Source organism: Acartia tonsa, chromosome 2 (genome assembly GCF_053477335.1).
Source record: "Acartia tonsa isolate MP-2025a chromosome 2, ASM5347733v1, whole genome shotgun sequence".
In the NCBI taxonomy this organism is placed as follows: domain Eukaryota; kingdom Metazoa; phylum Arthropoda; class Copepoda; order Calanoida; family Acartiidae; genus Acartia; species Acartia tonsa.
In genome coordinates this window covers 20,278,586-20,294,420 of record NC_137261.1, presented here as the reverse complement: position 1 = coordinate 20,294,420, position 15,835 = coordinate 20,278,586, and positions in this window count along the sequence as shown.

The following is a 15,835-nucleotide window of genomic DNA, read 5'->3' as shown; positions in this document are numbered from 1 at the left end:
TCCTTAGGTACGTGAGTAACCGCAGGATCCAAATTCCCATCTTTCAGGCTACCCTTCGACACGGCGGCTCTTATTTGGGCCACAGTTGGGCTAGGACGACGTTTTATACCTTTTTGGAAATGGCATGAAGATTTAGCTAGTCTAAAACGAGATTCAAGGTTCCATATGGGCCCCTGTAGACGAGAATCGTGAATTTTTCAAAAATTTTGGCGTTTTTGACATTTCACTATATGCCACATGTCAATTTGCCGGAGTACCACTGGCAAGTCAACTTGAATAGAGAACTCTAGTAATTTTTAGTACCTAACTTAAGTATCTAACAGTACCTTCAGCAAGTTTCATGAGCAACCTGCACACTTTAAATTTGCTTAGTTGAACATATGCGCGGCCAGCTCGGAGTAAACGTCCTACATTGTCCAAAGCTTTTTATGGGTAAAAAGCTCATTACCTAAGCTTTTCATAGTGGGGTCAAACGTCCTGATCGGTAAAGTAGTCTTGACGCTATGGCCGTTTAAAAAAGTCCGGATTTATGTGCCGCACCCTGTACAATATATATATATTTACATAATACTTATATAAACCTCTTTTTACCAATACATGATATTATTGTATCATATCTCGTATTGAAAGTTGAAATAGTGTATGTGCAATCGTTTCCGTACATGTATCACGTGCATTATTACAACAGTTCTAACAGCCCCTTCTCCTTTTATTTTCATCTAATCACTCTTATTTTAGAATAAAACACTAGAGGGGGAAGGGGTTAGATAAATGTATGTCCCCTTCCCAAGGACCTTGTGCCGACTTTCAAATGGGTCTTTAAAACCAACGAATAGCGTCAGGAATATTAATACACACACAGAGAAGAAAGCAATTTATTTGCAGGCGAAAAGGGTCCTTAAGAGGAGGATCCAGGCAGTTGTCTGGTTATACATCTATACTATAAATTTATTGCTTTTATAAAAATGTTATTGTAACTTTAAGCGAATAAGAAACACTCTTCGGTCGGATTTGAATGAGCACATAAATAATTTTCCAATATATGACCCTCCCCGTCGAATTTTACAAAAATCTACTTTTTTTGTGACACAGTTCCTCCTCTATAACTCTGTATCAGTCCTTAATTCCATCAAAATAAAATCGAAACATTTTGGTGTTCTTACTGTTATGTTTGAAGTATCAAAAAGCAAAAGAAAAAAAAACTTTTATAAATACTAGTGCAGATGGACATCTATGAGAACGGAAGAAAATATATTACCATTGCCTATATAAATCTTTTCTTAAATAAACAAGTAAAAATCGTTTCAGTCATTATTATTATTTTATATTTTATGTTATAAGATTCACGAATAAATTTGATGCCTTTAAGATCAAGACTTTTCTATAATTAGGATCTTTCCGTAGCATTTTCGTATGAAGCACTGTGTTGTTTTTTATTTAAGTTTAGAACAAGAAATAGTCTTGTTTCAATTAATTAAGGTAGATATCTGAATTAACTCATTACAGCTGCCCTACGTATGAACCAGACATTGTTCTTGTTGTATTTAGAAGTTTAAACATTTTATCCTTTATGTAACCTATACTTTAAGCTTTGCTCTATAACTCACTTTGTCTGTATTATCTAAATGTAATACTAAACATTCTATACAACCATTTTTTAATAGCCTGCTGTTGAACATAACTTGCATTGAAAACCCCCAAAAACGTTTACTTCCATTTTTTTCTGGCCCCGTGTGGCTAATATAACTGGCATTGATTGTATAATTCTTATTTTGTTACTCGTGGAAAATTGTCTATGACTCTATACGATTCATGAATTTTTTAGTGGCTCAGAACCGGTTCTAATCTAGAGGATATTAATCGGATTGTGAGCCATAATGAAAATTATTTTCATTTTAGAGTAGTTGAAAAATATCGTTTTAGCAATATATTTTAGTAAAATTTTTTATGTATCTTTAGATGTAATAAAGCTAAAAGCAATAAATCTTTAATCTTCTCAAAAAAAGATTATCCATTTTCTAAGAAAAGGTGAAATTATTTTACAATTATATAAAACTTAACAAGCACAATGAAATCCAAAGCTAAGACATATGTTCTTTATATTTAGTTGACTTATTTTATGTCATCTCTTGTTAAAGCCGTAATTTACTTATGGGTTTTTGTAGGTATGACTATTCGCTTGTATAACTTGATTTATGTCACCTATATAAATCTAAGTATACACAAGACAACTACCCTCCTGATACTTAATATTTAGTTGATTTTATATCATCTATTGTTAAAACTGTGTGTGTATGTGTGTAGCTATAGTTTTGTATGGCTATTAACCTGTTTAAGTATATACTAGACAAATACCTGCCTGATTCTTAAATGACATATAATTTTGCAAAAACTTATTCTTAATAAATTGCATTTCTTTCTTACCATTAGAGTAACAAGTAAATTTTTTTTTAAGCTGTAGCATTACCTCATTAATTTCATATTTTTTTACTTTGTTTCCAAATCAAAAAATAACTTTTATAAAATCGTTGAATTGTTTCGAAGCGCAGAACAATTGGGGTTGTATTATGTGTCTCTAGGTAAGAAGCTATCCTGTAAATAAAAAAAAAATTTCTTATTCAATTTACTTTATCTTATTCTTGCGGCTAGGCCCCTAGCAACTAAGGAATCTGTATTTGCAGGCCGTGGAAGAGTGTGGCTAGAAAAATAACATAAAACCATACCAAAGCTTGGGCTAAAATCAGCCTAAAACCACCACAGTACCTATGTGAAGATAGAGAATCCAATCGGTACAGTAGTTTTTGAGATTTTAAGCTTCAAACAAAAAATACTTATCCTTACCTTATATAAAAAGACATTTGTATGGTATGAACTTAAGTTACAACATTTTATATGAATAAATATTTTAAAAGCGTAGATATTTTGTTACCCTATCAATTGATAAAGTATTTCACCTCTAGAGGCCTCTAAGAGCACTTGAGATAAGGGGGAGGGGGAGATGTTTTTTCTCCATTAATCTATTTATTAGCTTTAAAAAGAAGAAAATTTTATAGCAAAGCACTCACTATACATTCCTATTCTCTTCAATAATTTTCGCTTGAGTTAGACAAAATTATATTTATATTTATTAATACCATTGAAAGAAGATATCAATATACTTGGAAAGGATTTATAAAAGATATTATTTATTACATCAATAAAATACAAGGGTCTGTATCTTTTCACTATTCTCATACACAAATATTTACTAAGGCTCGGCAGCTACAGTATGCCGCCATTGTTTACAACCTGCAGCTAAGTGTTAGATTTTAGAAAATCTAAAGCCACAGACAAAATAGTACAAGAATCATAAGCCATCTGTACCCTAATTGCAAACGCTGGAATGTGGTTTACACCTACCTATGATGTTAGACTGCCTTACCCCTTTTGATTTCCTTAAGACTCACACCTAATAAATCGTTGACCACGGCCACGCAACATCGCATGATAATGACCTCTTTGGAGGCAATGTGATACTTCGGGTGTACAAGTCCTCTTCTCAACGCCACCTTGAACTTATGTGGTAGTCGGACAGACTGTCACTTCCTAGAGCATGCTACGCTCCAAGACTCCTGATAAACACGCAGGTGTTTAATCTCCACCCAGCACATCCCTCAACAAACCCTTTTTTCTTTTGTTGGCCGCCAGCTTAACGCGGTCAACCCTACCAGCCGCCGACGGGGGAAGGGATTGCCCCTCCCCCTCATGTTCCAGCCAACCTACCCTTTTCTGGGGGACGCCAGCCTTACCCCCACACTAGCCTGCCCTTCTGCCTTTCACCTGGACAGCATTTCCCCATTCTCTCCACATCCATTTTCTACCTAACCCAATATCTGTAATTTGTTGTATATAAAGCGAATCATTAAGGCTAGGGGCTCTTTCGCCGGACTCACCAAATAGGGCTTGAACTGCTTCATCCCTATTACACTTACTCTGCTATGAATTGCGGGATTTCTCGGAAAGTCCTTACTGTGTATGGTTATGAGTTGTGATTTTTTGGGCTAAGGCAATTCGCCTACTCTAACTATTAATGTCACGCATCAGTCATAGCAGTAGTATAAAAATACAGTTGGAGGGGGGGGGGGGGAATTCGCTGCAAGATGGGCTCTTTGAGGGAAAGCATCAATAAGGCAAAATATCTAATAGCATATAACAATAATTATATCCACTTATATAAGAGAGAAGGAAAACACAAATTATAAATAACTTAATATATAGTTGTCCAAACTTTTGATTAAAATATTTTTCACAATAACAAAAACACATATAAAAAAACAACACAACATTCTTCTTTATTATTCTTATCAAAACTAATGATAAAAAATACACTAGACTTTATATACTTAGAAACTAGTTATTTTTTATCTTTAAAATTTTAAAGTTTTATTTACTTGTTTACGTTTGAATTAAAGTGATAAGTATAATGTTATCTCAGATAGCTTTTGTAGCATTAACAGGGATAATAATATCCATAAAAGAAAGAATAAACAAATCAGGTAAAGATGAAAAGATTTTAGAAGGAAGCAATAACTAAAACAAGGATGACTACATCCATAAAAGCGAAGCACTGAAACGGTAGGACAAACAGACATTAACAATTGTATAGTGTCAGAACTGAATAATCATAATATAAATGTATAAGAGTCAAAGCAAAATTGTAAGTAAATTTGTTGAAAAACTGCTTGATTTAGGATAATGTTTATGAACAAACTTACATTTTTAGGACTTGATTATAGAGTTGCTTCGCTTATTACATTATACTTTGTTGTCCCAGGAATCAATATACCAAAAATCAGACCAATCGGATGATTAGATCACACAAAAATTTGTTGTTAAAAAAGTAAAAAAATCAACATGTTTAAAATGGACGTACGGACATTTTGGTGATGATTATAGTGTTGCTACGCTTTCTAAATCGTGCCTAACTATTAAAGGAATCACCATACAAAATTTGAAATCGATATGACAATTCTAACATGCCTAAATTAACGAAAAAAGCTATCCGTTACGGACGTACGGACGGACCGACCCTAATTATAGAAAAGCTTCGCTTTTAAAAATAAATTTTTGAAATTGCATTTTTTAAATTTGAAGATGTATAAAATGCAAGATTCTAAATATTTCAAATAAAATGCAATTGAATGATTCAATTATAAGAAAAAAAGTAATTTTAATTATCCCCTATACTGATACAAAAATAATTGCCCCCCTTTATTAGATTACATATAATGGTTAGGACGTTCTGACACTCAACTTAATGAGCCAACCAATTAGAATTTAATGAAAGTCCCCAAAGTTGTTGAGCCAACGAATAAGAAAACACTATTATAAAATATTTGGGACTAGTTTAATAAACAGCTCAATGTCTCCTCCCTCCCTAGTTTTATCTTATGACAGAAAACACTAGAAAACACTAATGACAAATAGAATATAGATTGGCTTGAATAGATTAAAAAAACAAGCAAGAAAAAAGTCAGATTAAAGACAAAGACACAAATATAGTATTTTATATTGTCTTTATGTTATGTAGAAGTGACAGAAAACAGAATATATGAGGATAAATACTTTTACATCAAGTGGTGGTGGTTAATACAAAGATGAATCTACCAATTTGGCCGCCTTTCAATTCATTCATCAAATGGATTTGCTCCGAGAGGTGGATGGGAGATCATTATCCTTACACTCTGCCAACATTCAATTCTTGTGTTTTACAAGCAGTTATTAAGATCTTTCGGTACAGATGTATATTATCCTGTATATATACATAGAAGCCATTTTTAAAAAGATTTTTTATGGAAAGTAGCAAATAACTTTTTAAGGGTTAACCTTCTTATGCTGGATAAAACTGGTACTGAGCCATATTGAAAAATCATATATTGTATCGTATCTTAGACAATTTTCACGAATATTAAAATAACAAGGATTACAACATCCATAAAAGCGAAGCTCTGAAACGATATGACAGACGAACATTATCTTTTGTTGAGTGTCAAAACTGAATATACAAAATATGAAAATACAGAGTTCTGTTTAAGGACATACTGACTTTTTTGATACTTGATTATAGAGATGCTTCGCTCATAACATTGTACCTTATTGTAATAAGAATCAGTCATCAAAAAATGAGATTAATTGGATGATTTTATCACATAAAAAAATTTTATTAAAAAAGTAAAAAAATCAACATGTTTAAAATGGACGTACGGACATTCTGGTAACGATTATAGAGTTGCTACGCTTTCTAAATCGTACCTAACTACTACATGAATCACCATGCAAAGTTTGAAATCGATAAGACAATTCTAACATGCCTAAATTAACGAATAAAAGCTAACTATCTCGGACGGACGGACGGACGTACGGACGGACCGACCCTAATTATAGAAAAGCTTCGCTTTTAAAAATGATTAATTCTTGTTGGGCATGGCGTTTGATATCTCTGGAAAACAAAACTTATTTAATCTTTAGATTTTTCATTTGCTATCTGCGGAAAGCTGTCTAAAATAGATTAATAATAAATGTACCCAACTTAACCTTTGTGCTGAATGAATAAAGAGCACTGAGAGTAAATATTATATTATTTACTTGTTAGGATTATTAAGGCTTATATTTGTTTAGAAATAAATATATTTTCCTCACACTTACAAATGCCTTCTCTTTTTAGAGCTGTTAATCACACTAGTCTCCAAAGTTTTATTATAACGTTTTCTTATTTCTTGCCTTTACAACTTTGAGGACTACAATGAATTTTGAGGGGCTGTTTCATTAAGTGGAATGATCAAACGTTTCAATCACTAATTTTAATCTACAGAAGGGGTTATTTTGTGTATCATCATTGCAAATGTATCGTCATAGTATTATCCCTTTACATCACTGCTTCTCTTCTCCTCTTTAATTTAACGATAACAAGGACGACAACATCCTTAAAAGTGATACTCTCAGCTAGCTAAAATATCGATACCCCTTTACACTATCCCATCCACTCTTACTGTTTGAACGAACTAACTAAAAATGAGATCCATGCTATAGCAACTTTAATTGACGACAAATTTTCCCCTGTCAGCATAACCACGTTTTCTATATAGTTGGGTGGCATAAAACAAGAAATACAAAGACCAAACAGTCTAAAAATGTACGCAATTTGAAAAAGTACAACGGCAAAAATTACTTTTAAAAATCTGATTCTAATAGTTTAATTATTATTTTGTCTTGTGTATTCTAAAAGTAAAACTTTTTAAATATTTGTAGAACTCGAGGTACATCCCTATTTACTAAAATGTACTATACAAAATTGGGCTTTGATTTAGCCTACGATAAAAGGGCACCAATTCAAGTACATTGGATTGGGCAACAAACGCATTGATTCATGAATAATTTGTCATATCAGAACATCGAACAAAAATATATGGGATTTATAAGATTGCACTGTTATCTAATGCTTATATGTATTTTGTATTTCCTAAAAAAATATTATGTTCAGCCTAGTACGGTCATAACACATTTATATGACTAGTACAGACATGTAAAACACTACACATATATGTAATTGTCAGAAATGAAGAAGGAAATAAAATAAGAAATTAATATTCATGGATTTTAACCATTTCGCCATGTTAAATCTATGTTAAAAAGAAGTTGGTGTCTGTCAGTCTGAAACAGAAGATCTTGGTAAATGTTCAACCGATTGAGATAAACTTTACAGGAAATTTACCTCCAATTCCTTTTTTCCTTTAATTTCCTTTTGAACTTTTAAAAAACGCAGTAATAGTAATAATTTTTTTTAAATTTATAGTTAGTTTGAGAACCCTAACACTTAATTGTCTTTGTTCTATAAAAAAAAACGTGCTAATTTTAGGTCTTAATCTCTTATATTTGCAAAACATCAAATCACTAAAAAAATTGTAGTATTGTTTGGAAAGATATATAATCTAAATTCTTTTTCCATTTTTTGTTCCATTTTTAGTGGACCATTTGCATTGCAGAATTACCGATTATGTCAAACATTATTGCTTTTCTGTATGGTAATGTTTGAATATCAGCCAACTTTGTATATTTCTATGGTATGTACTTTCATTTGGGCTGGCCATTCATACATTTTATTCATTTCAACCATTTAATATTTGGTTGTTACTTGTTTTAGGTTTTAGTCATTTTCTTACCCTAACTACAAACACAAATTAAAAACGATTTATGGAAGATTTAGTATCAATTTTAAATTTAATTGAAAATGGCACATATATTAATTCAAGTAAATGATTCAGATGTTCAAGAATAGAAAATTGTATTGTGATACCCAAATTTTTTTATCTTGGTTTATAACTTATTGGTTGGCTTTTAACTTGAAGTAGAAAAGATGTAAATAAGTGAATTTTTGATTTACACATCTCTATCCTAATCAAAAGTAACAGGACCTCTATCTGTTTGTCTGTCTGTGGGCACGGAAGGATCTCGCTAACAGCTGAACCGATATGGTTCTCCTTTACAGTGCTAGTATCAGATATTGTAAGCTAAATTGTATCATATATTGAATAGCAAAGTTTTTATTAAGTTAACTTTAGTAAAAAAAAATAAATATAGAGTAGCTGCTCTCCTATGTGTTCATTAAAAAATTTTGCTTCATTCTCTATTATGCATGGAGTTGCTATGCTTCAATGAAGTAACACACAGGAAGGAGAGGACATTGGGCTCTTTATTACACTAGTCCCCAAAGTCTTATATCAACGTTTACTTTTTCATAGACTCAACAACCTTGGGGACTTTTGTTAATTTTTAAAGGGCTGGTTCATTAAGTGGGGCGTCCAGACGTTTCAACCACTAATTATAATAATATTCAGAAGGAGTCATTTTGTTTATCATCATTGGTGTACATCAATTTATCAGCCATTAATTTATCCCTTTAGATCCATGAGTAACACAGCTGTAAAAAGTGAGGATTTGAATATTTTTAGTTGATACTCTATCTATAAGACTATCTGTGCCAAAATTCTGTGCTTTACTATTTACATAAAACCAGCAAATTTTTGCTTGCAAAGCCACTTTTTAAAGTTTTGAAGGGCTGTCTTTCTGTTTCGTATTGCACGTAGATACATAAAAACAACATATAGAACAGATAGTAGTTTAGGAAAAAGGTTTTTTATAGAAATGATAAGAAAAAAAATGAAGTTTTGAAAAAAGGGGAGATAATGAAAAAATTCTTCTATAATTTACTTCCTACCATCATCATTAAAAACATTGAATAACTTCTCTTAAATAATAGTCAAAACCGTGCAAAAAGCACAATAACTGTTTTTCAATTTTTCTCTCAAATTAATTCAGTTGTTGGTTAAAGTTGTCTAAATTGCGAAGAAAGGGAATAGTGGCTTACGCAATAATCAGAAATAATCAGTTGACTTAAAATACTTGAACTGAGCGGACGTGTCGTAAATGTCTCGCTTTTAATACATAGTTCAAGCCAGAAGGGACAAAATTTGTTTTAAAAAATGTCGGACAAAAACCGTTTTGCAAATCTTCCTATTGAGTTGACAAGTGAGGATATCTCCAAAGATATCATGGAGGCTATTACTAAGCTTACGGAAAAACAATCCTCCGACCACAAGCAAGTGATGGATAAGCTCAACAGCCTGGATGATTTAATACAAAGGGTCCATGTCCTTGAGGAAAATTACAAGAAGGTTCTACCCCTTATTCAAAAATTTCCACAAATTGAAAAGGATATTAGCGCCATAAAGGTTGTTAACACAAATCTGAAGACAGAGATGGAGAGCTACAAATCTGAAATCAAATTGCTAAAAATCAAGCTTGATGACAGAGAACAACACAGCAGAAACGAGTGTGTAAGAATCAATGGTGTACAAGTTGATAAAGATCTGGAAAAGTCCCTTGGCCACAATCAAGCAGCCATGAAAGCAGTTGAAGAGGTCCTCAAACCTCTGCTAGAGGCGAACAAAAACCGTCTCAAAATGCCCACTGAACCAGGTCAATTCATCAAAAATGCCCATATTCTGCCTATACCGAAAGACAAGAATGGATCATACAAAGTTCCACCTATAATTGTAAGGTTTCATAGTCGCCCATTGAAAGATTTTATCCTCTCAAACAAAAAAAATCTGCCTATAAGAGAAATTGACGTCAAAAATGGTGTAGAGAGATACTCGATAAGCGCCGACCTCACCAAAATGAGGTATGATGTAATGCAGAAACTGATCAGAAGTAAACAATTCTCTAAATGCTGGCACCTGGATGGTAGAGTGATCAAATATATTAAGAACGAAGGAGACAGGATACAATCTGTGAAGTTTTTTGATAAATCATGCAATGAACTAATGAACAATTAAATAGTGCTCAAAGTTAGTATATATAATAGTAATTATGACCTAATCTTAACCTTCTAAATTAAACTAGTAATTGAATTTTATTCAAAATAGTATTTCTCGCTATTTTTTTTCCCCTCAATTTTTAAAAATGTCCTTTCATACACCCTAAATATCTTATTTCAACAGGAAGTTAAAATATTCTCACCCCCTCTCTCCTTCCCTTCCTTAATAAAAGTTCCTAAGTTTTCCCACGCAAAATTTTACAACATTTTTTATGTGCTATTTTTTTCTTTAAATTTTGACATTTATTAATTATCTAAATGAATGTTTTGCTGATAAATTAAATAGTGCAAATCAAAACGAAATTGAAAGCCCGTATCTCAGTATAGATTTAAAATGTTCCTATTTTGACAACACACAACTCATTAATAAATTTAAGAATTGCAGGAAGATAAAATTCTTAAGCTGGAATCTTGGTTCCTTACCCTCGAAATTTGATGAATTTAAAGAATATATCAATTTTTTTCTACAAAACAACATTTATTTTGACATAATTTGTATTCAAGAAATATTTTCAATTATTGATCAAGATCTATATAAACTTGAAAATTATAATTTTGTATTTTCATCTAGAAAAAAGGGGAAGGGAGGGGGAGTTGGAATCTATATTCATAAAAAACATAGATTTACTGTAATTGATGATTTATCATATTTTGAAGAAAATCTTTTTGAATCTTTAACATTGAAAGTTATTACTGAACAGAAAAAAAGCAATATAATTAGTTGTGTCTATCGTCCTAATTCTCCAATACAAGGCATGAGTTCTAATGATCAGATGGAATATTTTATTGATAAAATATCAAATTTACAAGCAGCAATGTCATCTTATAAAGGTGACTCTTACATCATGTCTGACTTGAATTTAGATCTCCTTAAATTTGAATCTCATTTAAAAACAAATGATTTTATAGGGAACACTTTATCTAACGGGTTTTTGCCTTTAATTACTAAACCAACTAGAGTTACACATGCTTCATGTACATTGATTGATAATATTTTATCTAATTCTTGCAATAATACATTGGAATCTGGCGTTATTCTGAACTCAATTTCTGATCATTTCCCTATTTTTCATGTTAGTTCTCAAACACAAAAAACAGAAAAGCCTAAAACATTTATCAGCAGGGATATAACAAGTGAAAAAATTATTCAATTTAATGCAATGTTAAACACGAACAACTGGGGTAATGTTCTTAATGAATTAAACCCACAAATTAGTTTTGAAAACTTTCATGAAGTATTTGATTGTGCTTTTAATTTACATTTTCCCATCAAAGAAGTTAAATTTAATAAAAATATTCATAAAATAGAGGGATTTATGACGGGAGGGCTTATGATTTCTAGACGAAAAAAACTTGAGCTAGGGACAATTTATTCAAAAAATAAAACACCAGAAAATAACATTGCATATACAACATATAGGGACATTTACAATAAGGCAATAAAAGATGCAAAGAAAATTTTTTACAGGGAACAACTTAATCAAAATAAAGAAAATCTAAGAAAAACCTGGCAAACTTTAAGACAAGTAATCTCAAAATCAAATGACAAGACATCGTGTATAGATGAAATAATTGTCAATGATACATCTTACAGTAATAATCATGATATTTCTAACAAATTTAATACTTATTTTACTTCAATTGCTGATGAAATTGCCAGCCAAATTAACCCTTCCCCACTTAATCCGTGCGACTTTATTCCTGATACAGACAGTGTATTTAAGCTAAGAGAAATAAATATTCATGTTCTTTTTAATTTAGTGAAAAAAATGGAAAATAAAAAGAGCTCTGACATGTTTGGATTATCAAATTGTTTATTAAAACAAATTATAAATAGTATTGCCGTACCTCTTGTTCACATTATTAACCAATCTATTAAAACAGGTCAAATTCCTTCACAATTAAAAATTGCTAAAGTTTTGCCAATTTTTAAATATAGTAACAGCTCTAAAATGGATAAATGTAACCCTGGCAATTATCGTCCAATAAGTTTGCTACCTATTTTTTCAAAATTGTTAGAAAAAATTGTATCTGAACAACTCACAAGATATCTTGAATTTAATCAAATTATCTATGAACATCAATATGGATTTCAAGCAAAAAAATCTACACTACATCCTATGATTCACCTTTTGAATTATCTGGGACAAGCAAAAAATGAAAATTTAATTACTATAGGGGTATTCTGTGATCTTGCTAAATGTTTTGATACAATTTCGCATACAATTTTATTAAAAAAACTTAAAAAAATTGGTATACATGGATTAGAATTAGAATGGTTTAAAAACTATTTAAGTAATAGAAATCAGTTTGTTTATACAAATGGCGAAAAAAGTGATTTATTAGGAATCAGCAAGGGTGTCCCACAGGGAAGTATTTTGGGCCCAATTTTGTTTCTAGTTTATATCAATGATATTAAAAATTGTACTAGCTTAATGACACTACTCTTTGCAGATGACAGTAATTTTTTGATATCAGGAAAAGATTTGAATGAGATAATTGAAATACTCAACATTGAACTTAAAAATATCTGTGATTGGTTTCGTTGCAATGAAATGTCTCTTAATCCAACTAAAACTAAATTTATGATCTTTAATAAAAGGGAGGATTCCATAACTTGGGACCAAATTAAAATTAAATTAGATTTTAATAATGAAAATGAGAATGATACAGATAAAATTAGATATTTGGGTTATATCAACCAACAGAGTGAAATTCCTGCAATTAAATTTTTGGGTGTGTTTATTGATTCTCAACTTAACTTTAAATACCATATTGAATATTTAAGGAAAAAAATATCTAGAAGTTTGTTTTTAATCAATAGAGTTAAGCATATATTATGTGAAAAATCCTTAGTAACACTATTCCACTCTTTTATAAATAGCCATTTATTGTATTGCTTGCCAGCATGGAGCTGTGGCTTAGAATCATCTATTAAGCCTTTAGTAGTTCTACAAAAAAAAGCTATTAGAATTATACACAAATCCGCTTATAACAGCCATACGCCACCTTTGTTTAGGAAAATTAATGTTTTGCCTATTAAGGAGCTATCTATTTATAAACTGCGAACCAAAAAGTTAGGCAAATCTGAATTTTTCAATTAGCGGCTGCGGTATTAATTTTCAATGGATGCACTATTAATATTATTTGTAGATATATCCTTTGATTAATAGTTTCCAATGTTAAATTGCTTAAAATTAACGTCAGTGAATCACAATGACTAAAAATATTCATTTGGAGGGAAAATAAGTGAACCAAAAAGATATGCAAATCCTAAAAAAAGATTTTATATTGCTAATTGTTCATCAATAAAATCACATTAACATATGATATATCATTAAAAAAAGCATTAAATATTATGGAAATATATATTTTCTATAAAACAGATAAAAAACAGATCTATTGATTTTTAATGCGCCCTCCGTTGGCTCCCTTGACCTCTAGAAGTCTCTTATCCATTGAGGAGGTCAGCTTAAGCACTGTAGAGGCTGGTACAGAGACTGCGGCCTCTTGTATAGCTTTCCAGAGGCCATCAACAGAGGAAAACTGGCGTCCATCTGCATAAATTTGACGTTTTATGATACTCCAGTAATTTTCAATGGGGTTAAGGTCAGGGGAGTTGGCCGGCCAATCCATAATTTTTGCTTCGCCAATACCTTTTTTCTTCAGGTGATCCATAGTGTACTTGGAAACGTGAGAACGAGCATTGTCCTGCATGAAAATGAATTTTCTTTTAGCTGCAGATTTTAAAGCCTTATGCCAAGGGAAGAAGGCTCTGTCTAACAGGCTACAGTAATTCACGGAGTCCAGTTTTATACCTTTTTCCACCTCTTATGGTCCAACAACTTGGTCCCCTATAATACCAGCCCAAAACATAACCCCTCCACCCCCCTGTTGACGCCTATAGCGAGTTCCAACGTTTTGCTTGTTTAGAACCCAACCACTAGCCCAACCATCAGGGCCATCCAGGGTAGCACGACACTCGTCAGTAAAAAATACCTGGCTGAAGTCAGTCTTTAAGTACTTGACTACCCATTCTAGACGTTTGAGCTTGTGGTTGTAGGTCAGGGGACAGGTAATGAGAGGTTTTTTTACCTTACCCATACTTTTTAGCACACGGTTCCTAGTTGTCTTAGGAATATCAGGCAGCCCAGCCCTCTGAAATATAACTTGGCTGCTAGCATGTTGGTTTCTTGCTAATTCTAGCTTAATTTGTCTCAATTCGCGATCACTAAGTGTCCTCCTCCCCCCATTTTTCTCTTTTTTTTCTTTTATTTCTTTTCAGCTTGCCTTCGTTAAAATATTTTTGCACTGTTCTGTGATCACGGCCAAGTTTTTTTGGCAATTTCTAATGTATCATTGCCCTCACTAAAAAGAGTATGAATTTTAGCCTTTTCTTGCTGACTTAAGTCCTTTTTACGACCCATAATTCTGAAAAGAAAGTAAATTTGCTTATTTTTTTGGTTCGGTAAAATTTAATAAAAACATGAAAATAAGTAAAAAAAAAACACTATAAATACAAAAAAAATAACTTTTGCTTTTTTATGATGTTGTCACCTTGAAAACAAACAACGTACTGAAGCTTCTGTACAAAAAACTTGTTCCATAGACTAAATATCTAAGAAATAGATATCTGCATATTTTTTTGGTTCGCAGTTTACAAAACTACTATTTTTTTATGATTTTATTCGCTGGAGGCTACCAAATTCTTTTGATGGTGTATGGATTAGAAATAATCTAAGAAATCAGAGACAACTAAGAAATTCTAGTGAGTTTTATATTCCAATAGCCAAATTTAAAAAAATTGAAAGGTTTCCATTATTTTCATTTCAAAGACTATGGAATAATTTTTGTCATGAAAAAGATCTTTTAAATGAGGATATTCCTAAAAAAACATTTGCATTAAATCTTAAAGATGAACTTTTTAAATCTATATGTAATATTGAAGAATGTAATGAATGTACTTAAAATATATTGATTTGCCTGGATTTATTAAAAACCTTACATTATTAATTACAGAAATGGTTTTAAAATTTAAGAAAAACTAGCCTTAAAATTTGTTGTAACCCTTCTTTCCTTCTCTCTTTCCCCTGTCCATTTAATTTTACCTACATTTATTTTGACATTATTATTTCTTATTTTTCTTATTATTTTAATGCCAACCTAAAAAAGGCAATGCAAACATCTCGGATACGCATATTCCTACTTTTAGGGAAGCCTAATCAGTGCAACACATAACATCTAGTGTTAGTCATGCAATTTAAATTTATAAATATTATGAAAAATTGTAAAGTACACCTGGTACTAAGCAGTAGCTTGGTGTACTATTGTATGTACAGCTTCGTAAGACGGGGCGTAATCTGTCACTGAATAAATGTTTTTTATGTTTTTTATGTTTTAGCAAGCTTCCAGTCAAATGCG